The sequence below is a fragment of the Ambystoma mexicanum genome, chromosome 10 (assembly GCF_040938575.1).
Source record: "Ambystoma mexicanum isolate Mex_15411 chromosome 10, UKY_AmexF1_1, whole genome shotgun sequence".
Classification (NCBI taxonomy): Eukaryota; Metazoa; Chordata; class Amphibia; order Caudata; family Ambystomatidae; genus Ambystoma; species Ambystoma mexicanum.
Genome location: NC_090932.1, coordinates 290,628,522 through 290,654,442, shown reverse-complemented (window position 1 = coordinate 290,654,442; position 25,921 = coordinate 290,628,522). Strand labels below are relative to the sequence as shown.

The following is a 25,921-nucleotide window of genomic DNA, read 5'->3' as shown; positions in this document are numbered from 1 at the left end:
TTCGCGGGTGCCAGACCCGGATGCAACTCCAGTGGCAGCTGTGCCGGTTTTACCGGCACAGCTACCGCCAGAGTAGTTATGAAGCCCACTGTTTCAATAGTACCCAAAGGGGTGCTTTGTGTTAAAATGTAAGTAAATTGTGATATATTCAGCAACAATGGTCAACATTACTAACTGCATAGTGGCCCCTCACCCATTATGGAGGAGCTAAGGAGCCAGCCCAGTGAAACAGTGAGCACTCCCTCAGCTGCTTTATCCAGCTAATGGAGTGCTCCTGGGCTGGCTGAACTGTCAAAGGGAAACACTGTTTCCCTTTGACAGTTCAGTTTAGTTCCCCAGCCGCACATGCTCACTGAGCCATGCAAGTGCTGGGGCGTTTTGCTTCGCCAGCATTGCATAGCTCATTGGAAATGCTGGCTGGGGCACTGCATGTCTGTATGTCCGAGGGGGAGCTCCTGCGCCTCCTCGCACATACGGACAGAGCAGCTGGAGCAGCACCCACACACAGGCCAATGCAGAAGGTACGTTTATGTTCATTGTTTTTATTTAAACATGTTTATGGATGCGTTATGAGTGAGTGTATGGTGATGGATGCTCATGTGAATGATAGAGTGATTGCTGTATGAATGTGCAGCGCCTTGCATATACACATAATCATGTTCATTGTGTTAGGACCAGTGGGGCCCAGGGGACAGGGATGGTATCTTTTTACCGGACATCTATCATTCAAAACCCTCTGCCTTGTCCACAAGGCTTTCTGGGGCCTCGGTCCAAAATACCTTCAGCTATTCCTCCGCAAATACCTCCCCTCTCGAGCTCTTCACTCCTCTACCTCCAACTCCCTCAGGGTCAGTCGTTTATCAAAGAAACGAGCTGGGGGTAGATCTCAGTCTTCGGCTGGGGCCTCCCTCTGGAACAGCGCCCTGCCACTCTAAAACTTGAGGAGAACCATCTTTCTTCCTGCACTTATCAGACCTACCCTGTCTGCTGCCTTAAACGTAGCACTTGCAAATTGCTGGCTGCACTACCACTGTTTGTTGCCTTTATTATTTATTTATTGTTATTTATCTGTTTCTCCTCTGCTTCGCACTTTCCACTTCTCCCCCCTTCCATGCACTTTTCCCCTCACACTTGCGCGTTCTCAATGTCACTGGGCCTAGTAAGATCGCTGTTTTATTCTCCTCTGTTCCCCTCCCTTGCCTGCCCCCCTTGAGCGCGATAGAAATAAAATATCAATGCCTGCCCCCTGGACTCCCAGCAACAATTGCAAACTGTTTGGCTATTTACCCATTTTTTGTTAAAAGTATGCTCTACAATGCAACATTTTAACCTATTATTTAAAAAACAATTCACAGGGGGAAACCCCCCCGAACCTCCCCTTAATGCCCCTCCACTTAAAAAAGATTCACCAGCCGCCACTGGCCCTCAGACTGTGTTGGGAACGGGATGGGGGAACCGAGGGACTATGGGGGGAGCACAATGGGCGGGAACCATGGGATAGTGATGGGAGCAGAGTGGGGAGAGCCATGGGTGTGTGATGGGGTGGGGAGAGACCAGCGACTGGGTAGGAGTGGGATGAGGGAGCCCAGCGACTTTGATGGGAGCAAGTGACGGCGCGCAATATATACTGTCCATTTGGCATTTCTGGGGGGTCCCGACCTGCCCAAATTTTGCTCAGGGGGGCCCTGGCCAAAAAAGTTTGAAGACCACTGATCTATAGGTTTTACAAACAACATTAATATACACTTCAAATACTTTGTTTAACTACTTTGCACCCACATAGTTCATCCTGTGTCAAAAGTAACACGTTTGTCTGTAAAATGTCACCATATAATCCCTGTCAGTTATTAAATGTTCATAACAAAAGTGTAAAGAGCTTTATCACATGCTCATTATTCAAGAATTTGTACATCACTATCTGTGAAAGTGAAAGCTAATTTTGTCCACCTCCTTACCAATAATTACCTACATTCTGACTAAAGCAATTGATAAAGATAATTTAGAACAATCCAGACAACGGAACCAGAATTGATTGGAGCATAGGAAATACTTAGAATGTACAAATTTACCCATATGGCGCTCAAACAAATGTGTTAGTGATGCACATGGCATCAGGATGGGTCCGTTTGTCTGGCTCATTTGTATCCTTACAGAGTCGACAAGAACGTTTGGAAAGATCAATGCTGTACGAACTACCACACACAGTAGGGAGCCTGTTCAGTCTCATGAGTAACAGCATCCTTCTGTAAAAAGCTGGGGGGAAATGTAATAGATATCACTGGGGTCTCAAATATAAAATTCAGCCTTGCAAAAGTGCTTAAACATTTCAATTGAGACACATGCTCTTGATTACAGACCCAATCCCATTCTTTGGCTCTTGTAATAAACTCTAGCCTAAGCTATGTGAATCCATACCTCCAGCGAGGCTTCCACCCTACTTCCTGGAAGTATTTATTGTTTATGTCTGTATAGCTCTTAAGTGTCTTATTGCTGTTTCTTTGAATGATAGCGCCCAAGAGACTTATGTGAGCTGGGTCATGGCTTTCACATACATTAGACCTATTTTTATATGTATACGAGTACCTAAAGATGTTAAGCCCGACTCCACACGTATAGTTTGAATGGGTGTGCTACTGAAAAGTCCCAGAATCCTCCTCCAAATGGCTGCTTCAGTTTTACCTAGCCAGATACTTGTGTTTTTCATAACTGCCCTCCAAGTCATACATAACTGTTGACATAAAACTCTGCTTGTAGGCAAGTATAATGCCTTTGAGGCTATACACCCAGCTGTTTTTGTAGCAATTTTTTTAAAATAATAGTAATAAGGAGTTAAGCCTTTTTTTTTGGTTTGTTCTCGAAAAATCAACATTACCTTGCTTCGTTGAGACCTCATAACCCAGATATGTTCAATTCCCAACCTTCTCAATTAGGACAAGAGGTGTACAAATTGACTTGTGGAAACTATTTGTGGCGCCAAAACTCATACATTTGTTTTTTGACAGATTTATATGCAGGTCATTCTTTTTAGCATATTTACACAATCTAGGAGCACTTTTCTTCAAGCCTATGAAAGTTTGATAAAACATTATGACCTTGTCAGCGTATGCGCATATGCAAGGCATACAATGCATTGTTATCCTAGATTTGGCCACTTCCATAAGTTACAAATGTAGGCCAGCACGGTATAGATTGAATAGAAGGTGACAAGGATATATCCTTGTTTCAATCACCTATGGGTCATTATTTCTTTTGTAAAGTGGCCCATGCTATTCAATCTAACCTGAACCCTGGTGTTTGTGTTCAACTTCAGGCTGTATATCACAGCAGACCTTCAGGCATATCGTGTTTCATCAATTTATCCCACAGGATGTCTCTGTAAATGGTGTAAAATGTAGCATTCAGAGAGGAATTTTTCTTCTGGCCTCCTTTATCAGAATATTTAACGTTAGAATATTGAGTGAAGTGGATGACTCTGCCCGGAAGCCAATCTAGACAATACTTAAGACCTTCCCCCCTTATCGGCCCAGGTTTTAATTTCTTTTAGAAGGATCAACGCAAAATGTTTGCTAGGTGTGTCTAGAAGTGCCAATAATCTATACTTTTCAGGGCCTTTATGTGAGCCCTTTTTGAGGGCAGGAATCAAACGCTTTTTTCCAGGAATCAGGCACACAGTTGTAATTCATGATCCTGGAAAAAATCCTTTCTAACATTGTAGCCCATAAATCTGGATTCTTTTTCAGTGCAATGTTTGCAAGGTCATCCGGGCCGGGAGCTCTAGATTTCTTTCGTTCCAGTATCATGCCTCAAATGCTGTCTTTATGAAAGTTCAAGTGATACATCCCTTCCTTACAGCATGGCCTAGCATTTCTAGGTGCGTGTTCATATTTTGCACTGATAAATTTAACCTAGTCAATCTGGTTGATTAGATGTGAAATCCCCCCCATGACCTTGCTAAATAGCTGCCAGAATTTGTAGCGTCTCCTGTTCTCAATATCTCGTACACTCGTACATACCCTGCCATTGAGCATTGTTTGTCAGAAACCGGTGTTGCTTTACACAGTAGTTGTATTTGTTTTTCAAGTGCTTACTTTGGAGTTTTCCCTCGACTCCCCTGCCATGCAGTTTGTTTACTTACCTAAAAGGATTCCCGAGTTCTCTTTGCTTCTCGAATGTCCCCATTATAAATGCCAGCATGTGTCTTACCAGCATTATAAATGTCCCCAAGCGATACATAAAAAGCTGTAAGTCTAGTTATCCAGGCCACTACAGCATTGGGTAGCTTGTAAGACACATCAAACCAGCATTTCCTGCAGTTGACATCTCGAGATATACCCACTCACGGCACTAAGATTACGTTCAGACCATCCTAACCTGTTGCCCCTACTAATCACATCCACATCTCCAATTTTCCTTTCTGGTGTCTTTACTAATTGCGCATCAGTAGTTAAAGCTACTAGTGTGTGATCACTAAAATAAAATCCGTGTTTAAGGAACAAACAGGAGTTAAAAATTGTTTATTAGTAACAAGAGAGGCTTTACTGGTGCCCGACTTCCAAGTGTATTTGCCAGGGTGGTCACCATTTACATGGCCATTAAGCACGACCAGATCCCTATCCTGGACAAATGTTATTCATTTTTGTCCGTGTCCATTAGGTACTGCTTGTATCATAGCACTCTGGATATAGCCTTACTAGTACATGTACCCTTGTTGTCTATTCAATGTGCGTTCAAGTCACCACCAATCACAACAATATTGTCACCTGTACATTCATTATTCCCTAGCAGCAGTTCATAAAAGTTTAACATTATGCCCTCGGTATTCATTGCCCCTGGGGAAAAGGCGGGTCAAACATTCGCTAGCAACATTTTCCTGCTAAAGTTGTTGTGTGTGATATCAACTTTTACAGCAATAAGGTATGCACAGTCGTGTGTGTAAATCACAACTGAAGGGCGGCAACTGCATACACCCAGTAAGAGGCCACCAAATGGCCATCCCGTATTACCTTTCTTGGTTAATTATTGATATACTGGATACCGGTCGATGTATATTGGGGTAGTTAGCCACATTTTTTGTATGACGATGTCAGCTCCCAGTCCTCCAGGGAGATTAGTGAAATGTCAGTGACCTCTAGTATTCCATATTATTAACTTGAGCTGTCAAGTGTTTATTGAGCAAAAACCTTGACAACCTGGCGCACTCTTTGTCCTGGTCTTGTTTGGCCATAGATCCTAAGTATGTCTTTCCTAACGAAGCCACTTGCTGCCGCTCCCTAGTTGTTATGTTTATGTCCATGTCTTTAAACTGCCTGATGTGGGTGGCATTGTACATGTAGCACTTTGGTCAATATTGTATCCCATCTTCAGGAAACTAGGCCTAATTGACGATAGACAATGCACTCGTAATGTAGGAGCCTCTGCATTTTCCAGGAATTTGATATGATCTATATCCTTAGATCCCAGACCTCTAAGACTAGGAGGGGATTAGAACAAATATCTGCAAGATGTGCGAACGATTTAGGATTCTTTGATTTCTATCAGCAAAAAGCTTAAATAAAATGAACAGGGAAGCGTTGGTCAATGGCTGCCCAGTGTGTGCGATGACAGGGCTGTTACTTATAGGTTTCACCATCCATATTTTGTTGCAATAAGCGAACAACCTGATTATTTTCCAAACAATGACTTTCCAATAATGTCGAGCAGAGGCTCTCCTCTATTGTTTTGATTTCACTGTGAAGTAACATTTCACTGGAAGGCCCTGCTGCAGACTTTTAGACAAGGCCCTCTCTTTACAATTCTAGTAGGATTCATTGATTCGTTGAAAGCTGTTTGTCTGCTTGCTAATTCCTCAAAAATGTTATTACAAAGTTTGAACAGTATTTTGCTTGGGAATTCTAGTGTGTCAGAACTGTTAGTTGTGAATGACTGATAGTGGTAGATGAGGGGTAGTCCACCTGTCCTACCGGTTCGTTGAAGAGCTCAGGAGAAGCAGCTATGCTAACGTTCATATTCGATAGGCCTGCTTCTTTGGTCTCACCTACATTGTTGACTATTGAGCTGACCGTTGAACGGGTACTTCATTGCAAGGCCGTATTTGTGACCTCATTTTGTAGAATAACAAAGATTCAATAGAGAATGATTGTCTATAAGCAAGTCTTCAGAGGCAATAGAAACGTTATAAGCATTCAGCGCAACGTGATTGCGTGTTTCATGAGATCGGCTCTGTAGGAGCAGATTGAGCCTGAGTGAATTAAGTGGTTATTTTACTGTCCATTTTAAGGGCCACGTTGGAAGGGCCAACACCCTCTTCAGTTAAGACGGCTTCAAGCCCCCCCCCCCCCCCCTACTGCCTTAGGTACAAAGCCATTAGCGTTGCTGGTAAAAGCAGCCTTGCCTTGCTCAGCAGTAGGCAGGTCCCTTTACTCCTGTTTTTGCTTGCATAACACCCATTGTTGGTAAACGGAGTGGGGAAAGGCTGTTCCTCCTGCAGCAAGCACGCAAACTGCGTTATCTACAATTGTCTAATTCACCTCCTCTAACTGGAGTACTCTTCACCTAACAGCACTCACAACAACAAAGGCAAACCGATAAATGGCTTTAACATGGGCCTTCAGGATGCACTGTAAATTCAGGCTAAAAATAGACAAAGACTAGGCTGAATCCGAAAATGTACAATTAAAAAAGTCATCCGAACCATAATTCCTGAAACAGCGGGGAAGTAGTAGAGACTGGCATTCTACTGCCTGGATCCAAGCAGTGGCTCACAACAGGAGCTTCACCTCAACTGCTCAGTGTGGCCCAGCATCACACTAGCTGTAAGTCCACGCTTCTCGGGGCCCCACCACAGCCGAGGCTGCTGCCCGACAGCACAGCTACTATCAGTCAGCACCGCCCTGCACAACCACAGCAAGCCTCCACCAATCAGTTGCTTCAGCAATCAGAAAGGAACCCTGAGGAGTCAAACCATACTGCTCTGTCTACAGTCACCATTGAGAGTAAACAAGAGTGAAAGAGCAGCCACTTCCAACACTTCCTCTCTTAATTAAGTGGCGGTCAAGGAATCTTGGGATTTCCTTTATGAAGCACTTGCACAGCAAGCAAAAATAACACATTGCTTACCTCTGATAATGTTCTTTCTGATGGCTATTATTCCCAAATATTCCTCGTTGTAGATATATTCCTGTGGTAGCAGCAAAATTCAAATGTGTTTGCCACTAGGGGGTGCCGTTGGGCTTTAGTGTCAAAGTTTCTTGACACTCCTCTGCATCACCCCTAAATGGGACACTGGCGTCAAGACAAATAGCTAGCAATGCGCTGTGTTCTCAGTTTTCAAATATTTTCCTCTTACTCAGCCGTATTGGGGACTTTTAATTTCATACTCTTGCGGGAGGGATAAACTTAACAAATTTAACAGACCAGACAATGATGTAATGAAGGAGAGATTTGCAAGTATAAAGCCCTCTTATCGCAGGGCAGGATGGGAGGAAGATGAGGAATCTGGGAAAGGAACATCCATCAGAAAGAACATTACCAGAGGTAAGTAATGTGTTCTTCTAATGGCTTGTGCCCTCCAAAGGATTCCTCATCTTAGATAGACTCCCATAGCAGTTGTGGTGATGTACACTACCAGATCCTGTGAACCCTGCCGTAGTGATAAAAGCTCATTATCTAGGGCCTGTGCTTGGGACTTCCTAGCAAACAACTTCTCCAATTCCCCTTGAAAACCCTGGAAATTACTGAGTAGTGGATCATCCCGCTCCACAAGTTGTATGGACCAATTGGCTGCATGACCTCCCAAGTATGACAGAACAAATGCCACCTTGGTTTGGTCATTAGGAAATGCCCCCGGCCTGCAGAGAAAATGTAATTTGAACTGATTCATGAAAAATGCATATTTTAGAGGATCTCCTGTAAAGCGCTCAAGTGGGGCTAGCTGAATAAGGGCCGGTATAGGTTGGGCAGGGGCCATAGGGACTGGTAACGGGGCTTGACCTGCTTGTGTTTGTGTTCATTTCACGGCTAATTCTTCAGTTGTATCTCTATTAACCACCAACTCCTGTCAAAGGGCATTTGCCTCAGACCAAGCTGCATGTACCTCCGCTCTGAGTTAACCTAATAAAACACATAATTGACCTACATCTAAAGTCTCCATCAGGGCCAGGCAAGACAAAAAACATGGGCTTAGCATTCTGTAACACTTACCCGGTGTCTCGCAGGGATGGACGTAGACGTACCAGATCTGTAAAGACACTGATTCTAGACAGGTGATCACTACCCACACCTCTTAATGGAGCAAACGCGGGTGGCACCTTGTTGATGCACACTCGCCCTTGCATCCAAAGAGACAGGATTGTTAATATTGATTTGGAGATGAAACTGCAATGTGGTCTGTGTGTCTTCTGTGTTCTTTACAATGGATGGAAATGAATTCCCTGCAGATAACAGAATTATATTTTTTAGACTTTCTGTGCAGGAACTTACTCAGCTCTAATCTCCTTTTATATTCTGGGTAATAGTTAATGATCTTCAACAGAGCTTACCAGCCTTATTTCTGTAGATGTAAGCAACCAATTCCGGAGTGGAGTCTGTAATGCAGTTCCTTTGCCTAGTCTCTACTTTATCTGCACAGGACAATGTTCATAATCAATTCACTCTTGTTTTCTCGAGGCAAAACGAGCAGTTGCAATTTTTGAGATATCTAGCAACTCCTTATTTGATCCATATCTCTTCTTATTTACTTGCTCCTCTTTGAACCAAATTTCTTATTTCTCTTCAGGCTTGAAAATAAAACTGCAGCCGAAGAGGAAAAACACTTCTGAAACTCATCAGTTAAATAATTTTTTCAGTTGCAAAGAATAACCATCTTTACCTTCACGGGAGGTTGCCTTCTGGTTACTAAATTAACACGCAATGCAGCTGTGCTAGAACAAGCAGCCCGTTGATGGCACCGAAATGCTGTAGAGTCTGTTAGCTACACAGACGTTTGTTCTATTCTTAAGTGGCTGATGCAGATAGCGGTAGACGACCTTCCTGTCGCTGGAATGATTTAATTGTGTGGTTCATTTAATCTCACGGATGCCTACAGTGCGCGGCTCTGTGCGCTGTGGAAATGACTCGCTAATCTCACAGAACAAAAAACTCCAACGAACTCTGTGAGCTTCTCGCATGGCCGTTCATTTGTTTTGCAGAGTTAAATGGATCACCACGTGCTCCTCGCGTGTGCCAGTTTCAAGTCATTATATTCCACAACATCACCATAAACGGGTTAAGTGTTTGGATAACGTTATGAAGCAATCAAATAGTTTCCATAAGCAGGATGAACAGAAAACAAGACTTGGAAACACTAGTTGCTTACTGTTTGATTCCCTTGGTTTTTCTCCACAGGTGCTGAAAGCTGACTAGCAGGCTCTGCAGGCATAGACCAAAACTTCCAAGTGTCATGGTAAACGTTGTGACAAGTTGTTGAAACAAACTTGCAGGAAATGCTAAGCACTGGTCCCCTATTGGTTAGAGTTTTTAAAGACTAAGGTTGTGCAACACTGCACTGCTCTCTGTACTTTGCAGGTCTGGGCCACAATCATGGCCATCTTGGTAATTTTCTTGCTGGTAATCTGGTGGCCATATTAGAGTGACTTTTATGAACTATATCTGTCCATGTGATAAGATATTTGGGCAACAGTGTTTGAGGCAATGGTTTCCTGACCGTACTCCAGCACAAGGCCCCTCCCACAGTGGCATCTCAGGGCTTTGGTATGCTAAGATACTCCCTATGGAAACGTTTCACCAACCTCGGGGCATTAACATTAGTAGCAGGCTCCCAGGTCCTACCAATAATACCATAAGCCTTCCAATCAATGAGGTAATGCAACTTAATCCTCACCCATTTGGAATCCAAGATCGGTCTCACTTTATATTCAGGTTCGCCTTGATCTACCATTACAGGGGGAGATTAGTTGCTGTAGTGAGTGTACCTGGATGCACCGGTTTTAACAAGGAAACACGGAAGACTGGGTGTATTGGTAGATTTTTGGGGAATGCTAATTTAACAGGGACTGGGTTGATGATGGTGGTGATATGAGGAGACCCTATACATCAATGGGGTGACATTTCCTAGGTCCTTTCATGCTGATGTGCCATGTGGCCAACTATACTTGGTCTCCGACTTGATACTTCAGAGCTGACTCCCTTTTCCTATCAGCTTGCGTTTTTTATTTTTCCCCGGCCTGTTGTAACTGGGGTTTTGCTTGTTGCATTGTGTGCTGGATTGTTTCAAGTAAGTGTTGCACTGCAGGCATTTCAAATGCTTCTGGAGAATCATAAACAGACGTTCAGGGATGCATACCATGTAAGAAATAGAAAGGCGTGAAACCTGTGGAGCTATGTGTGGTGTTGCATGCATATTCTACCACCCATAACAGGTCTACCCAATCTTGTTCTGTGTAGGGCAAGATACAACAGATATTTTTCTAGGGTCTGATTAGTTCGGTTAGTTTGTCCATCAGTCTGAGGATTAGAAGAAAGACGAACATCAATTTGTGCCAGAGCGCAGCACCCTTTCCAAAAGTTTAATATAAACTAACTTCCCCGATCTGAGATTGTAAACAACAGAAAACCATGTAAACGAACAATATGGTGCAAAAATGTTTGAGATAACGTCATAGCTGTCGGTATGCCCTTCACTGCTATGAAATGAGCCATCTTAGACAAGAGATCTACCAGAATAGTACTGAATCTGTGATTTGAAGGAAGGTCGGTTATGAAGTCAAGGGAAATGGTGTGCCAGGCTGCTGGTAGAACTGGCAAAGGTTGTAGTAAACGTTGAGACTTCTTTTGTGATTACTTTGTTTGAGCGCAAACATTACATGTGCTAATATGGTAAATAACATCTCGACGCAGGGTAGGACACCAGTAATGCATCTTATTCTTGTTGTAAGTGTTAGTAATTCCAGGATGGACTTCCAATAATGTGTCATGGTAACTATTTAAGATCTTGTGTTGAGATATAGTCATTGGAATAAACAAGCGTCCTTGATAATAAGGTAGCCCCCGTCTGTCTAGTCTTTCAGCATTCTTTTCCACCAAGGTATGCAATTTCTCAGGAGGTAAGGCAGTACGAATTTCAGCTTGCAGTTGCATGGGTGCAGGAGTAGTATCAAACCTTCCCACAATTTTCTGTGATGGAATTATGGCCATGGGCTATGGGGTAGCGTATACTTGATCTAGATCTTCCGTTTCACATCCTACTCTCGATAAAGCATCTGCTTTCCCATTTCATGCTCCTGGCCAATAGGAGATAATGAAATCATATTTAGCAAAAAAAAGCACCCAGCAGTTGTCTAGCTGATTGAGCCTGCGCCAATTTCAGATACTGGCGGTTCCAATGATTGGTAAAAACTGTCACCTGATGTTTAACCCCCAAAAGATGATATCTCCACTCCTTGAATGCTGCCTTGATCGCTAACAAATCGATCTGTAATGGCGTAATTCCTTTCTGCAGGTATGAATGTCTTTGAACAGAAGGCTATTGGATGCAACCATCCAGACTGTGGATCCTTCTGCGATAAAACTGCACCCATGGCTACCCTTGAGGCATCGGTCACCACGATGTATGGTAATTCTGGATTTGGGCGTCTCAAAATGAGGGCAGAAACGCATTTCTTTTTCAGATCTTGGAAAGCTTGTTCCCCTTGAGAGCTCTACTGGAATTTTTCGATTCGTCTGAACCAATGAAGTATTGGATAAACGACTGGTGAAAAATCTGGAATGAAATGCCTCAAGAAATTGGCAAACCCGAGGAAACTCTGTACTGTCTTTACTGATGTAGGCGACGGCCATTAAAGAATCGCTTCAACTTTCCTGCTGTCCATCGTACTCCCTGCGGCGTAAGAATAAACCCCAAAAACTCCACTTCCGTCACATGGAAAATGTTTTTGCTTTAGCAGATAACCCATTATGTCTGAGTCGCTCAAGAACTGCCTTAACATGTGTGACATGTTCCTCTGGATTTGCTGAATACACCAAGATGTTGTCAATGTACACAACTGCACATATGTCCAGTAACTCTTGCAATACAGCATTCATAAAAGTACTGGAACGCAGCTGGCGCATTGCATAAACCTGTTTAATTATTCACTCAGGCGCACTCTATTAACGCGAGCTGTGTGATTGCGCTTCGTAGGGATCCTAAGACGACATGATTTACATTTACCCCTTTAATCCATTCATATACTGCCTAGCAATTGTGTGCCTCCTGTCTGGCACTGGCTGAGCCTTAGCTTGCTACGCGTGTCAGTGAGTGTATGGGAAAACTCCCACTGCTCTGATCTCTATGCGGGTATGGGCCAGTCCGGCCGCTGGAATATATTTTTTTAAAACGGCGATCCAAGATGGCCATTTTGAAGTGTGTATCTTGTCCATTCCGCACTACGGTATGCGTGTTTCTTCAGTCAGTAGGTAGGTAAGCACCCAAGCTCTACCTTTGTGTTATAAAGACCACTATTTCAGGATCGTCTCCTACATATTTCCAATCAGACACTTTACTAGGAGTGCGTGCTACAATACATGGCGTCCCCTTTTGAGGAGCGCCATCCTAAGGACAGGCTGATGGATTATGGACCAAACTGGCTCGTCCATCCTTAAAGAACGGCAATTCAAACCGCAGGGTTTTATTGCTAATAGCCATCATTGGTGATGGACCCCCTATGTGTTCCAAAGTAAATTCCTCAGTGTGCATGTCAAAAGATAAACTGCTGTTCTCTTCTGTTTTGTGTGCAATCCAGATTGCTTCCGGGGGTGCCTTTAATCTGCTGTAGCACTGTCCAAGTAAATGCATCAAACTTGTGATCTGCAGTGATAAAATGTTTGATCATTGGGGCTTCTTCTGTTCTGCTTTTCAGGCAGCTCAGATGCTCGATGATTCTTGTCTTCACCTTACATGAGGTTTTTCCAATGTATCGTTTCCCACACGGGCAAACAATTATATATACTACATTGATTGAGTCACAATTCGTAAACTGACATCGTCTCCATTTGGTTTTTAAGCCAATGTCCACTTCTGATGATTTCTTTGTGGATTTGCAGACACTGCATTTACCACATTGGAAGTGCCCCTCGACGACAAACGTCACATTTCAGTGATTCTGCATTGCTGGACTAGTCTGGTACCGATATAAATTAGCATTACTAGGTCCCTGATGTTTTTGCTGCTTTTGAATGCAAAAATGGGGTTGTAACCAGTTAGTAGCTCTGTTGAATACTAGCCAGTTTTTGTGTATGATCTTTTTCATTTTATACAACAGGTTGCTAAAAGTTTGGACACAGACCAGTTTAATGGGGTAACTCTTTTCTCGTGGCTCCAACAAGGCTTCGCTGTTGGCTGTTATTGTGGAAGGCTCTCTTCGAGGCTCTTCAAACAATTTTCTTAGGATATTCATTTTTGCATAATTTACAAGACAGGGTTTCAGCTTCTGCTTTGAATGTGTCAGTTGTACTGCTATTCCGTTTCTTGCCTTAAGAACTGGCCGAATGGCAGGTTCTCACGCAGATGTCTGGGGTGGCGACTGGTGAAATGTGGCAATGCGTTTTTATCTGTGCCTCTGTGGTGTGGTCTTTCTTTCAGTTTCCCATTGTCATGAAAAATAGTAATGTCTAAAAAGTTGATTTCATTCTCATTTATGTTGAAAGTGAATTTCAGGTGTTCATCAATCCAGTTAATGAAGGACATAGTTGACTCCTTGGTGCCCCTTCCATATAATCAGGATGTCATCTATAAACCGTCTCCAGATGATGAGATTTTCAGTAAAAGGATTATCTGTGGTACAGATGTAACTTTTATCAAAAGCTTCCACGAAAAGGTTTGCCAGGTGGGGTGCCATTGTGGCCCCAATAGTCCTTCCTTCTATTTGTTGGTAGAAATGGAATTAATTCTCCATCAATGCTACCTCGGCACACCAGATGAGAAAGGAGTTTGAAACAGGGTCCTGATCTTGTCTTTCCATAGGATGGAATACGTTAATTACCTGTAACTATTGTTCTCCAGCATGGGTCTGGCATGGATTCACATGCTCATGAATATTCCCGTCGTCAAGCTGGGAATCCTCAGTAAAAGAAAAAACAGTTTCACTTTCACTTACAAACTGTATTTCTCCTTTAAACCAATCACTGTCCTCTGGGTCATACTGCCCCTATCCAATGACAGTCCTCTCCCTAAGCCCCTCCAAGTGGCAGTATGACCAAGAAGAGCCGCAGAGGGGAAGGAGGGAGGGTTCGCATGTGAATCCATGCCAGACCCACACAGGAGAACAATAGTTACAGGTAAGTAACTTGTTCCTTTTCCAGCATGGGGTCTGGCATGGATTTACATGCTCATGAATAACGAATGCATAGCAGTACAACATTATACTGCCACAGGAGGTGGCAAGGCTTAACAGAAGCAATCAACTCTTACCTCTGGAACAGACTCACCTCAAGAGAACAGTTTACGTAGCACTGCTTGGCCTGCTCTGGAATCCTCCCTGGAAGCCCTGTCGATGCAGTAGAACTTTGTGAAGTTGTGCATGGACCTCCACGTAGCCGCCCTTCAGATGTCTAGCAGGGGCACACCAGACAGGAACACCATCATCGCAGCGATCGCTCTGGTGGAGTGGGCTCTCGGACGGCCAGGTAGCTGTCAGTTCGCCAACCGATGACAGTGCATGATGCAGCCAGACAGCCACTTTGAGATGGAAGCCTTGGACACGGCCTTCCCATGGTTCACAGGACCAATGATCACAAAAAGCTGTGAAGTCTTCTGAAAAAATTGTGCTTGTCATGTAGAACTTCAGAGCACCAGCATCGTCCAGCGAGTGCAAGGCCCTTTCAGCCAGTGACAAAGACTTCGGGAAAAAAATAAGTAACACCAAAGGCTTGTTGAGAAGGAATTCTGACCAAACCTTCAGCATAAAAGAGTTGTGTCCGCAGCACCTCCCTCGATTTGTGGAAAATCAGATATCGCTGTTTGCAGGATAGGGCCTGGATCTCACCTACCCTCCTGGCAGAGGTGATGGCCACAAGGAAAGCAGTTTTCCACGAGAGGAACTAGAGAGGGGCCTGATGCATAGGTTCGAAGGGAGCATCCATGATCCTCGTCAAAACCACATTTTGTTCCCATGCTGGGGCAGAAGCCTTCACTGGCAGGAAAGATCAAAAAAGTCCTTTGAGGAAGTCTGAGAGACCATAGTGAAGATCTTCCTGGTGACCTGGTGTAGTGGGAGATAGACACGAGATGCACCTTGATAGAAGCGTGTGCCAGCCGGCCTTGGCCAAGGAAAGCAAGTATGGAAGAATTTGCAGGGCTGTGACCCTCAGCGGGGTAATCTTCTGCTACCAACACCATGTAGCGAAGCGCTTCCACTTGTGACCGTAGCACTTCAAAGTCGATGACGTTCTGGCCTTGGCGAGAAACTCTCTGCAGTCCGCAGGCAACTCATATCCACCAAACTCTACGGCTGCAGGAGCCAAGCCCTCAGGTTCAGCGATCCTGGGTTGCAATGCCGGATTGCGCCTCTGGCGAGACGATCCAGAACTACTGCCAGCTTGAGGGGTTTGACACTGACCGACTGAAAAGGTCCAGATAACAAATCTGCCTCGGCCACGCCAGGACGATGAGTATCTTCTTGAACGGACACTGTCTGAGTGCGTTGACTTGTAGTAGGAGAGGGACCTGAGGGAACGCGTACAGGAACAGTGCTTCCCATGGAAAGGAGAACGCATACCCCAGGCTTCTCGGCTGGTGGAATCTACTGGCAAACTTCCTGCACTTGGAGTTCAACGCCGTCGCAAACAGATCTATCTGGGGCCTGCCCCACTCGACGAACAGGCGGTCTACCTGATCCTGACGAAGCACCCACTCATGGCAGGAGTGCAGTTCCCTGAGGAGGGAGTCTGCAATGGTATTCTTAACTTCCGCCAGGTGAAGAGGAACATCCCCTGTCCAATGGCCCCATCGCCACAAGTCCTGCACCTCCTTGGAGAGCGCCAGGGATCGAGTGCCCCCTTGCTTCCTGGTGTAAAACAAGGTGGTGGTGTTGTCTGGGAAGATCCTCACCACCTTGTCTTTCAGAGACAGGAGCAACGACTTGAGGGCCTAGAACCCTGCCCGTAGCCCCAGGATGTTGATATGGAGATCCTTCTCCTCTGGCAACCACAGGCCTCTGGAGTTCAGGCGTCCGGTGTGCGCTCACCATCCCTCTAGGGAGGTGTCCATGGTGACCGTCTCCTGGTATGGTGGGTTCTGGAATCCCGTGCCTTGAGCGATGTTGGAGCGAACACCCCACCATACTACCGCCTGCCAGAAATAGTCGTTGAGCAAAATCTTGTCCTTGAAGCTTCCGAACACCTGTATCCAGCTGGCGTCCAGGAATTCCTGGAATGGCTGCATCTGCAATCTGCAGAGCCGGACGCGGTAGATGCCGGAGGACATGCCCCGCAATTACTTGATAGCCCGCACCGTGGCCGTCCTCGTTGCCGACAGCCACTGCACCTTCCCCAGAATGGCTGCTATCCTCTCAGGCAAGACACTGTATTGAGTGGCGCCTAGGAACAGCGCGTTCTGCGATGACATCAAGCAGGACTTCGGATAGTTGATGATCGCAGACTCATTAGTAGCCCGACGGTCGCCTCCATGTGTCCTTTGGCCAGCTCCTGCGAGCGGGCCCTGAATAAGCCAGTCTTCCAGGTGTAGGTATATGTGTTTGCCCTGTAGCCGTAGATGGGCCGCCACTGGTGGATACTCTGGGGCCGACTTCAAGCTGAAAGTCAGGGCCTTGAACTGGTAGACCCGCGCAGTTGACCACTATAGATAATCCAGGTGAAGCTGTGCTCCTATGCCTGATCAAGAAGACCCTTGTTGGTGCTTGGACCCCTGGGTTTATGGGAGTAGCCGTTCTCGACCCCTGATCGAGCCACGCCTTCTGAGGCTTTAGAAGTGTCCCTGGACCAACTAGTGGATTCAGCAGCTCTCTCCTGGGCTGCATTTCAGCCATCACCATACCGAGTTCAACCTTGAAACTTGGAGGATCTTCAACTTGTGCAACAAGAGACCTGCTCCTACATTTCCAGCCTTCTTACATGAAAGGAAGCTATGCTGGGCCTTCTCCTTTGTTAGTCTATCGACTATCCCATGTTGCCTCCTGATCGTGATGAATCCCATTGTAACACTTCATCTATCCCTGGAAGTGTCCTGCGGTGGTCTGCGCAGTCTAATCTTTCTTTGTTTGGGTGTTCTACTGGAAGCTGTCTGGAATCGACTCATAAGCAACTCGACCAACCAATACTATGTCCAGCATTCGAAAGTGACCTCTGCACCCACGACACCTGGGCCTTGCCCAAGGAGGAGTCCAGGACCACTCTGATAAACTGGAGCGTTTGCAAATATGTCATCTGGGACTTCTTGAAGTTGAGGGAGAATCTCAGCAGGCTTGCTCCTGCAAGCGTGTTTTGATCAACCCATCATCCAGGTACAGGAAGACGTGGATTCCCTCCCACCTTAGAGAGGCTGCCACCAATGATAACAATTTGGTGAACACCCTTGGAGCAGAGGTGAGCCCGAACGGCAGGACCTGAAACTGATAGTGGAAGCTTCCAATCACAAACCTCAGGTAATTCCTGTGCTTGGGAACAGCAAGTGGAAGTACGTGTCATGGGCGTCGATTGATATCAAAGAATCCTGGATCTCTACTAAAGTGTTACCATCTTGATTTTGTCCTTCCTGGTGAACTTGTTCAAACGTGTCGGCTCTCCCATCCTGTCATCAGGAAGTAATGGGAGTACCACCCATAGTTCGTTTCCGCTTGAGGCACTGACTCTTATTGTGCCCGTGTGCACCAAGGAAGTAATTTCCTGCTGGAGAACCAGACCTGGGAACTGAGGGGCTATGGGAGGGGCTGGACAAGTAGAAAGGTGTTTTATGAAGGGAAGGCAGTACCCTTTTGTGAATACTTCTCTTACCCATGTATCCATAGGAATGTTGTACCATCTAAGGTATGCTGCATCAGACATCCACCCACCAGACTGGGATGCAAGGGGTGCTTGGAGAGGTTGTGTTGCTGTTGCTTTGCACGATGGGATCGCAGCAACAATGTATTGTGTGGCTTTTCCGCCTCTACCCTTTGTGGGTTTAGCAAATCTCTGTTGTCTTACTGCAGTAGGACCAAAAGAGCGGTAGTTTTGACCAGGCCTTGTTTTCCATGTTGGGGGGTGCAGATTGAGTGGGATGTTGCTGAACTGTGGTGCCCAAAGATTTTTCTGCTGCCTTGGAGGCCTGAAAGTTCTACAAGCTGTCATCCGCCTAGGGACCAAACAGGTTAAAACCATCAAATGGACTATCAAGCAGCCTTGCTTGAACGTCCGGTGCGAAACACAACTTTTTGAGCCAACAAGTCTCAACACTGAGCTTATGCTCATTGCTCTGCACAGACAATCTGGAGGCGTCTAGATCAGACTGAAGAGCTTGGCACATTGCCTCTTCACCATGTGAAATAATATTCGGGTAAGCTTCCCTTCCCTCCCCTTCTGGGATATTCTTCTCAATCACAGCCCATAAAGTGCAGGTGTACTTTGCTAGAGCATATGGAGCATTGACAGCTTTCAGAGTCCTACTGCCTGAGGCAAAAACCTTTTTCACCCAAGCATCAACCTTTTTGTCATCCCTATCTGCTCCTGGGGTGGCCGCCTTAACATTCAGACTCAGGTTTTGGGTGCGTGGACAGGAAATCTGGCTCTTTGGACACTGGCTTGTACTGTTTTACCAGGTCACCCTGTACTGCTAGCACCAAGCAAGGGTTCTGCCACAGCTCTAAGTAAGGGTCCTTTAAGGATGCATGAAAGGGAAGTACAGGAGCCTTCAGTGGTCCTTTATCCAAAGTATCTGTCTAATCATGTTTCATTTTTAATTGGAAGGCCCCATCCCAAGGCTTCTCAGACCTTCTCAATGACTGAGCCATATGCAGCTTGTTTGGAAAGATTTCCTTTTAGCACCTTCCCCTCCATAGGTTTCTATGGGAGACCCTTTGTTTTTGCTAGTTTTGAACCCTGTCCTGACTTTTTAGGAGGGAAGTAAAAAGCCTTCTGCGTCCCCTGCCTATTTTGCTCATTCTTATGCTGAAACTGACTAGTCCCCATGACTCTCAGTACTGAGAGACTGTTTTTCTCTGTATGAATTCTTGTATTTTTACAATTGCACACATCACCTTACAGTGAAGTGCAATTAGAATACTTCATATTATGATGGGCCGAAGGTAGGACTCTGACAACTGGACATGTTTGACATAGTATTTTTATTAACAAAAAGAAAGCAAATCTCTCCCCTCACCCCCCCACCCGAACTAGCCCCATTGCTACCAAGAGGCGTTCTCGTCTAAGAAAGTAAACCAAATCTATAAACAACAGAAAGGGGCGAGCATGGGGGCAACATTTGCACCCCATGTAGCCAACCTATACATGGCACAGTTCGAACTAAGACACATTGCGGCAGTCTTGCAAGACCAGACACACGGACAACTTAAGATGTGGCGTCGCTACACCGACGATGTTTTCATCATTTGGCGAGGGGACAACACATCTTTACTTACCTTTCACAAATGGCTCAATACATGTGACACTAACATCAAATTCACAATTGGAGTCGAGACCAGGTACGTTTTCTGGACCTGTTGATTAAAAAACATGGCCACAATCTAGTCACTTCTCTTTACCGCAAAAATACAGATAAAAACACTCTGCTTCACTACTCCAGCTTTCACCCTGAGAGTTTAAAATACAATCTACCATATGGACAATTTTTTTAATGATCCGACGCAATTGCACAGACAGGGATGACTACAACACACATTCCACACAACTAAAATAACGACTTCGCATGCGGGGCTACTCAAAACATTTGATTAAAAACAACCTAAAAAGAGCTGCAAATACTAACAGAGAATTGACCTTACAAAGTAAGGAAAGAAAATCGAACGAGAGATTAATGTGTGTCACCACATACAATCCCATTAAAAACGAGATCAAAAAGATCATTAATCAGAACTGGGATCTAGTCAAAAACCCTGGCACGCTGTCCAAAAAACCTATGTTTGCCTTCAAACGCAACTGAAACAAAGCAAAAACTGGTGCATACATACCGTGAAAAATCAGAAGAAACCACCATTTTGAATCAGTGGGGACTCCCCCCATTATTGGACACTACAAATGCGGGAATTGCAGTGTATGACCCATGACTGAGACCAAACGCAGCTTCCAATATGGGGCAAAAACATGGACGATACAAAGTCACACCAATTGCCGCACAAAGAATGCCATTTACATTATATCATGCCCATGTGACCTACTATATGTAGGAAAAACCACGAGAGAAGTCAGGGTGAGAATTGGTGAGCACCGTTAATACATTAGGAATCATACACCAGATAAACCACTGGTGGAGCATTTCAACAAACACAATCATAAAGACACAGAAATGAAATGGTTTGTATTACAAACCATTAACACAAAAACGAGAGGCGGAGACATAGCAATTGCTTTACACCGCCTAGAACAAAAATGGATTTATTCCCTAGACATGGTATCACATGGTCTAAACATTTCAGTAGAGTGGAATGTATTAAATAATAACTAATTCCACTTGTTTGGAAGGTGTGTCAGTGACATGACAAAGAAGCTATTTCTCCACTGCCTAAACTAGCCTGACTGTCTGGGAAATTCTAATTTTACCTAACCTGGACTACATTGCCCATAACCCCCTGCGGTCCAATTCCTTTAAACAAATATGAAAATAAATACTGTGATCTCCCCACACGTAGATCACGGAACTCATACTCAGGCGAGCAGCAAGCTAACTGTTCAAAAATCACCAACGATTCTACAGATCAAGTACAGACAAATATATCATCCCGCATCATGGGATGCATGAGTTTCAGGCGAGAGGACCACAGTTCCCACAATTCCAGGCGATACGGTCACGTGGACCGGTGTTTCATTAGGCGCAGGCCCCGACATTGCTGTAGCAACTGACTCAGCAACGCCGCAGAGAGGAGACGCGGAAGGCATGCCCGGACTCGTCTATGAGCAGAAAATCACCTGCTGATTCAAAGGTAATCTTAGCGGCCGTCCAGCAACTGCAGACGATTATAAACGATGGTAACAGGCTAGAGCATGAATGTGACACTATTTCATTTATTCCACAAGCTTTTCACCGCTAAGAGGCGCGTGGCGCTCTAATTCAACATATGGTGCCTGGATAGAAGTTACTCCCTATAACCTGCATCCCGCAGCGTTCACTGCACCAATAGAAGACGCCTATCTGAAGTAAGCAATTTTCTGCTTTCAAGCTATGTAAATAATTATAGAAACCCCTGGGGGCCCGAATAGACAATAGATGACGCTCTTGTCCTGTGATATGCGTTTCCCTCCTCTGCAGGTACATTTTCCAAGCACCTAGATTATACGGGCAATCACCCTGATCTATGGTTGACAATGTGGGTTATTCAAGAATCAAAAATAATAGTGAGTACCGGTCCAAACTGATGTTATGGCCAGTTTTTCACCTTCTTAGTTTTTCTCCTTCTCACTTATACCAGACAGTCTGTGAGGTTTATGTCCTTTTTCACTTTTAGGACAATGCACATGACGTGAGGCACCACAATACTGGAGCACACACGCCAGGATTTACTCCATCACACCGGTTCCTCAGCCCCTGAAGCCCAGAGAAGGTGAGCCGGTATCATATAGCTGAAAAATCCAGCTGTATCGTTTACCAAGTAAAAAGGTTTCTTTAAATAAACAGAGATGACAAACTAGGCACTTACAGTTCTATTTTTTATTCCCTAGCATCAAGGCTCTTTAGCCACACATCCCCAACTCTTTTGAATGAGGCAACGCAGAACTGGCGATTGCACTCCGTCCTGAAGAAGGTTGACTACGAACTATCTAATAAAGGAATCTCAACCCTTCATGAGAGAACTCAACCAAAACATGTTGACAACAGTTTTCTGAACCCCTGCATGTAGACAGAGGGCCACACCGTAAAATAATAGAGTGGAAAAAAACTGACATTTGTTTGATGTATAACTGTGATATTAATAGTGTATCTAATGTATGCAAATATGATGAAGGTATGTGGAAGGTATGAATGAATATTGTTTGGAAGGATATTTTGTTTGTTTTATTGACCTGGATTTTGTAAAATATAATTGTCATTTCTTTTTTTTTTTTTTTGAAACATCTGTCTAATATGTCTCAGCATAACACTGTGACATCAGACTTTTATTATAAACATTTTTTTGTCACATGTTCCTCCAAAAACACTAACACTAGACCAAACCAAGAGAAAATAAAAGAAAAATGAATGCATGAAGAACACAGGAGCGACCAAAGCCACCGTTCAAATACTCTCTAGCTTCATGATTAGGGCGGCACATGTCAATTCTTTTTGTATAAAGATTGTATCTGTACAATAAATATGTGACTATGATTTAAAAGAATATTCAGCTGTCATCTCTGCTCTAATTGGCCCACCCCCTCCTGACCTCATTGCTCTGCGTGTCATCCTTCCAGCTGGCTGCATTCAAGTCAGAGCTCCTCCTCCTCCAGGGTAGGGAATCATTATTTTATATGAAATGTCTATAGATGAAAAATAGTCCCATTGGTACTGAGATTACAGCTTACAGGAAGGGTCATGAACCACACCAACTATCTGTAATGAACTTCTTCTTCACTCCCCTCCCTAATACCTTCCCCCTCTCTCTATTCCCTCCCTACTTCTAATAGCCATTCCCTCCCTACTTCTAATAGCCTCTCCTTTATCTTTCCCCGTCTCTCCTGTGATCTCCTCTCTTTCGTTGCTCACTTCACTCATTACTCTCTCCTTCTCGTTCCTTCCCTACCCCCTCCCCTCTTCTCCTTTACTTGCAAATTGTTCTAAAGGCCGATTTTATGGTTTCATTCATGTATACTGTTTTGCTTCTACTGTTCGATGTTTGATGTGTTTCTTGTTGTTAACTGTAAAGCGCCTTGGATTAAGGCGCTATATAAACAATAAAATACAAATACAGTAAAGGCCCCATAAACTCTGTATTTCTCATTATTCTACTATATCCTGAGAACATTGGGGTCATGGGAACTAAGGGAGAGATTTGTTTTACTAAATTGGGAGTCCTTGCCCTCTAAAGGGGAGTCACTCCCAGCGAGATCCCATTTAACCAAACCCCTACAGAGGGTGTTGAGCAGCGGGCTCACCTCCCTAAACTCAAAGGAGGCAGCTCCCCCTTGGGGAGAGGGGACAAATTCCCTAGATTCATAGCAGTATCCTTAGATCTTTTTATAGGTCAGCTTGTTAGTTACTTTTGCCTAAAATAAGCTGGTGGCAGCATTGAGATGTTTACTGTTTTGTGTTATTTTATTCATGCACTTTTGCATTTACCACACACGGTTACTAATGATGGTTAGCAGCCTAACCATGCTGCAAGGTTTTTCGCTTGTTCTTTGGCCAAATTCTTCTTTGGCCTTTTTCCTGCCTTCTCAGGTCAGGAAATGCCTCATGTCGGAGTGTGAGTCAGAGTCTGAGTGAGTGTGTCTCGGACAGTCCAGTCCCAATCCACATCACTGGGGCCTGAAGTCTGCTGCTGGTGTGACTGGGTCTGCCACAAATAACCACTCTGGATGCTTGAGTAATATTTCAAGGATGTTCATCTGGGATATCTACAGGCAGATTACTTCTTGGTGAAGTTGTTAAGGGATTTAAGGGCCAAACGCTTCTCAGGGGATTTGACACTAGGGCCCTCCCTCTCTGAATCGACTGCCATTCGTTCAAATTCATGGTTAGTACTATGGTAAGTTAATTCCTTTTGTCTTGCATCTGTTGCATCTGATCTAAGACTGGTGTGGTTGCCCTAATGCATTGGCTAACTAACTCCCTTACTAGCGTTCCCTCTCCTAGACCCGCTTAATATGCCGAGGGAGTTTCGGGATGGTGCCTCCGTTCACCCAGTTTGAGACGATTCACCACCAATGCACAATCTCACCTTGCCCTGTTCTAGACTGGTGTCCAACAATGTTCTCCTCCCCACCACACTAGAGGTCCTAAAATCTTACACTCCATTTTCCTGCTTCCACCCCTTTGATGTTCCTTCTCTTTCCTCCTCTCACTGCCTCCTTTCTCTCCTCCACTTGCTACCAGTCTCTCCCAGTACCATCCTACCACTCTCTCCTCCCAACAATTTCACCTGCTTGCCACTATTTCGCCTCCTCTACTAATATATACCTCTCCACTCTTACTACCACTCCACTACCACTACAATACTGCTGCTCACTACTACAACCTCTCCTCTCTTTCCACTGGCAGTACTTTCCCCAACACTGCCTATACTATTCCCTTCTTTTCCTACTACTACTATCTTTTCTCTCTCTCCTCCTTAAGACCACACACTACTACTGCCACTACAACTACCACTTTTTACTGTCACTACTTCACTAGCACTACTGCTACTGCCAAAATCACTACAACCTCTCTACCACTGCACACTACTTTCCACTGCCACAATACCTCCCCACTACTCCTACTCTATCACTACTACACTCACTCCTCACACTCAAGCGCAACCCCTCCTTCAGAATACTCTCTCCAACTGTCTTGATGCTTTATCACTCTGTCCTCCTACTGCTCTCTCGGTCCTCATTCAAACACTGCCTGTTCTCACCACTCTGCAAATCAAAACAAGCCATCCACAGCTTACATTCTAAACCGCTCTCCCCACTCCCCAGGATTGGCCCACTTACTTTGACCAAGAATTTACCAGGGGGTGTGACATGGAAAGGGCGGGGGAAGGCTCAAAAGGGCTTCTAACGCCCTTTGCGTTTCTAACGTGGGTCAAATTATGGCCCATACAGAACTACTGCTAAGGCCTTCTTTCATATGGCATTCCTGGAGGCCTTTGTTTAACATACTAAGTCCCTGGTGGTTTAGTGGTTTTTGCTTCTGGTGCACAGGCTCCAGCTGACAGCCGCGCAGCGGTGGTCTTCCTGGTGCTGGCTCTCTGTGCATGGGCCCCAGCAGCAGTTTTATGCTGGAGCCTCGCTGCCTCGTTAGCTGCGCTGATGCGTGGTCTCCTTGCTGCATCCTCCGGGTTTCAAACTCTGGCTCTGCCTCCCACTACAGCTCAGGCCGAGACGACTGCCTCCAAGCCGGGTTCTCCTCCTTTGTCCTGGCCACAAGGTTACAGTCACTCCATCTGGCTGTGGCGCTGGCACCATCTGCATTTCTTCAGCGTCCTGCTGTGCCATCCTCCATCTGGCTCCTGCTCCCAGCAGCCTGTAGTGACGCAGGAGCCGCTGTCTTCATGGTTGAGCCGGCAACAACCCGCAAAGTGCTGCTAGTACGCCGCCGAAATCAGAACAGGTAAGGAGGGGCTGGGAGAGAGTCCCGCACTCATTCCGGAACCTGATGGGGTGTCAGCCTCCCTTTCAGCCCTGACAGGACCTGGAGATCAGCCTTGTCACACTGGGCAGATGTGACCAGTGGCAATCCATAATTGAATAGTAACTGGCTGTTTGAATGGGGAAGACCCTTAGCATTGGTGGGGCAGGGCTTGATCCCAGCCTTACTCTTGGATAAAAGGACGACTCCTGTGATTGTTCGTCAGCTCATCGATGGAACCAAAACATCTACGAAGACTAGCAGCTCAATGACGACCCAGAGACGACCACTGCAGCTGACCAGCATCGACTCCAGTGTTGTCCCAGTGAAGCCCCTCTTCTCTATCCTGATCTCAAGAAAGCCTTCGTTGGTGCTTCGACCCCTAGATTGGTGGGAGCAACCAGTTTTGACCCCTGCTCGAGGAACCTTGCCTGCTGAGTCTTCGGAAGTGTCACTGGATGAAACGGTGGACTGACAAGC

The 25,921-nt window shown here is 45.2% G+C and overlaps 1 protein-coding gene across 3 annotated transcripts in view; it reads right to left on the bottom strand.

Annotated features, from left to right (window-relative positions):
• UGGT1 (UDP-glucose glycoprotein glucosyltransferase 1) overlaps positions 1–25,921 on the bottom strand; it is a 2,047,742-nt gene that overhangs the window by 1,349,650 nt on the left and 672,171 nt on the right. The gene's annotated exons all lie outside the window — the stretch shown is intronic.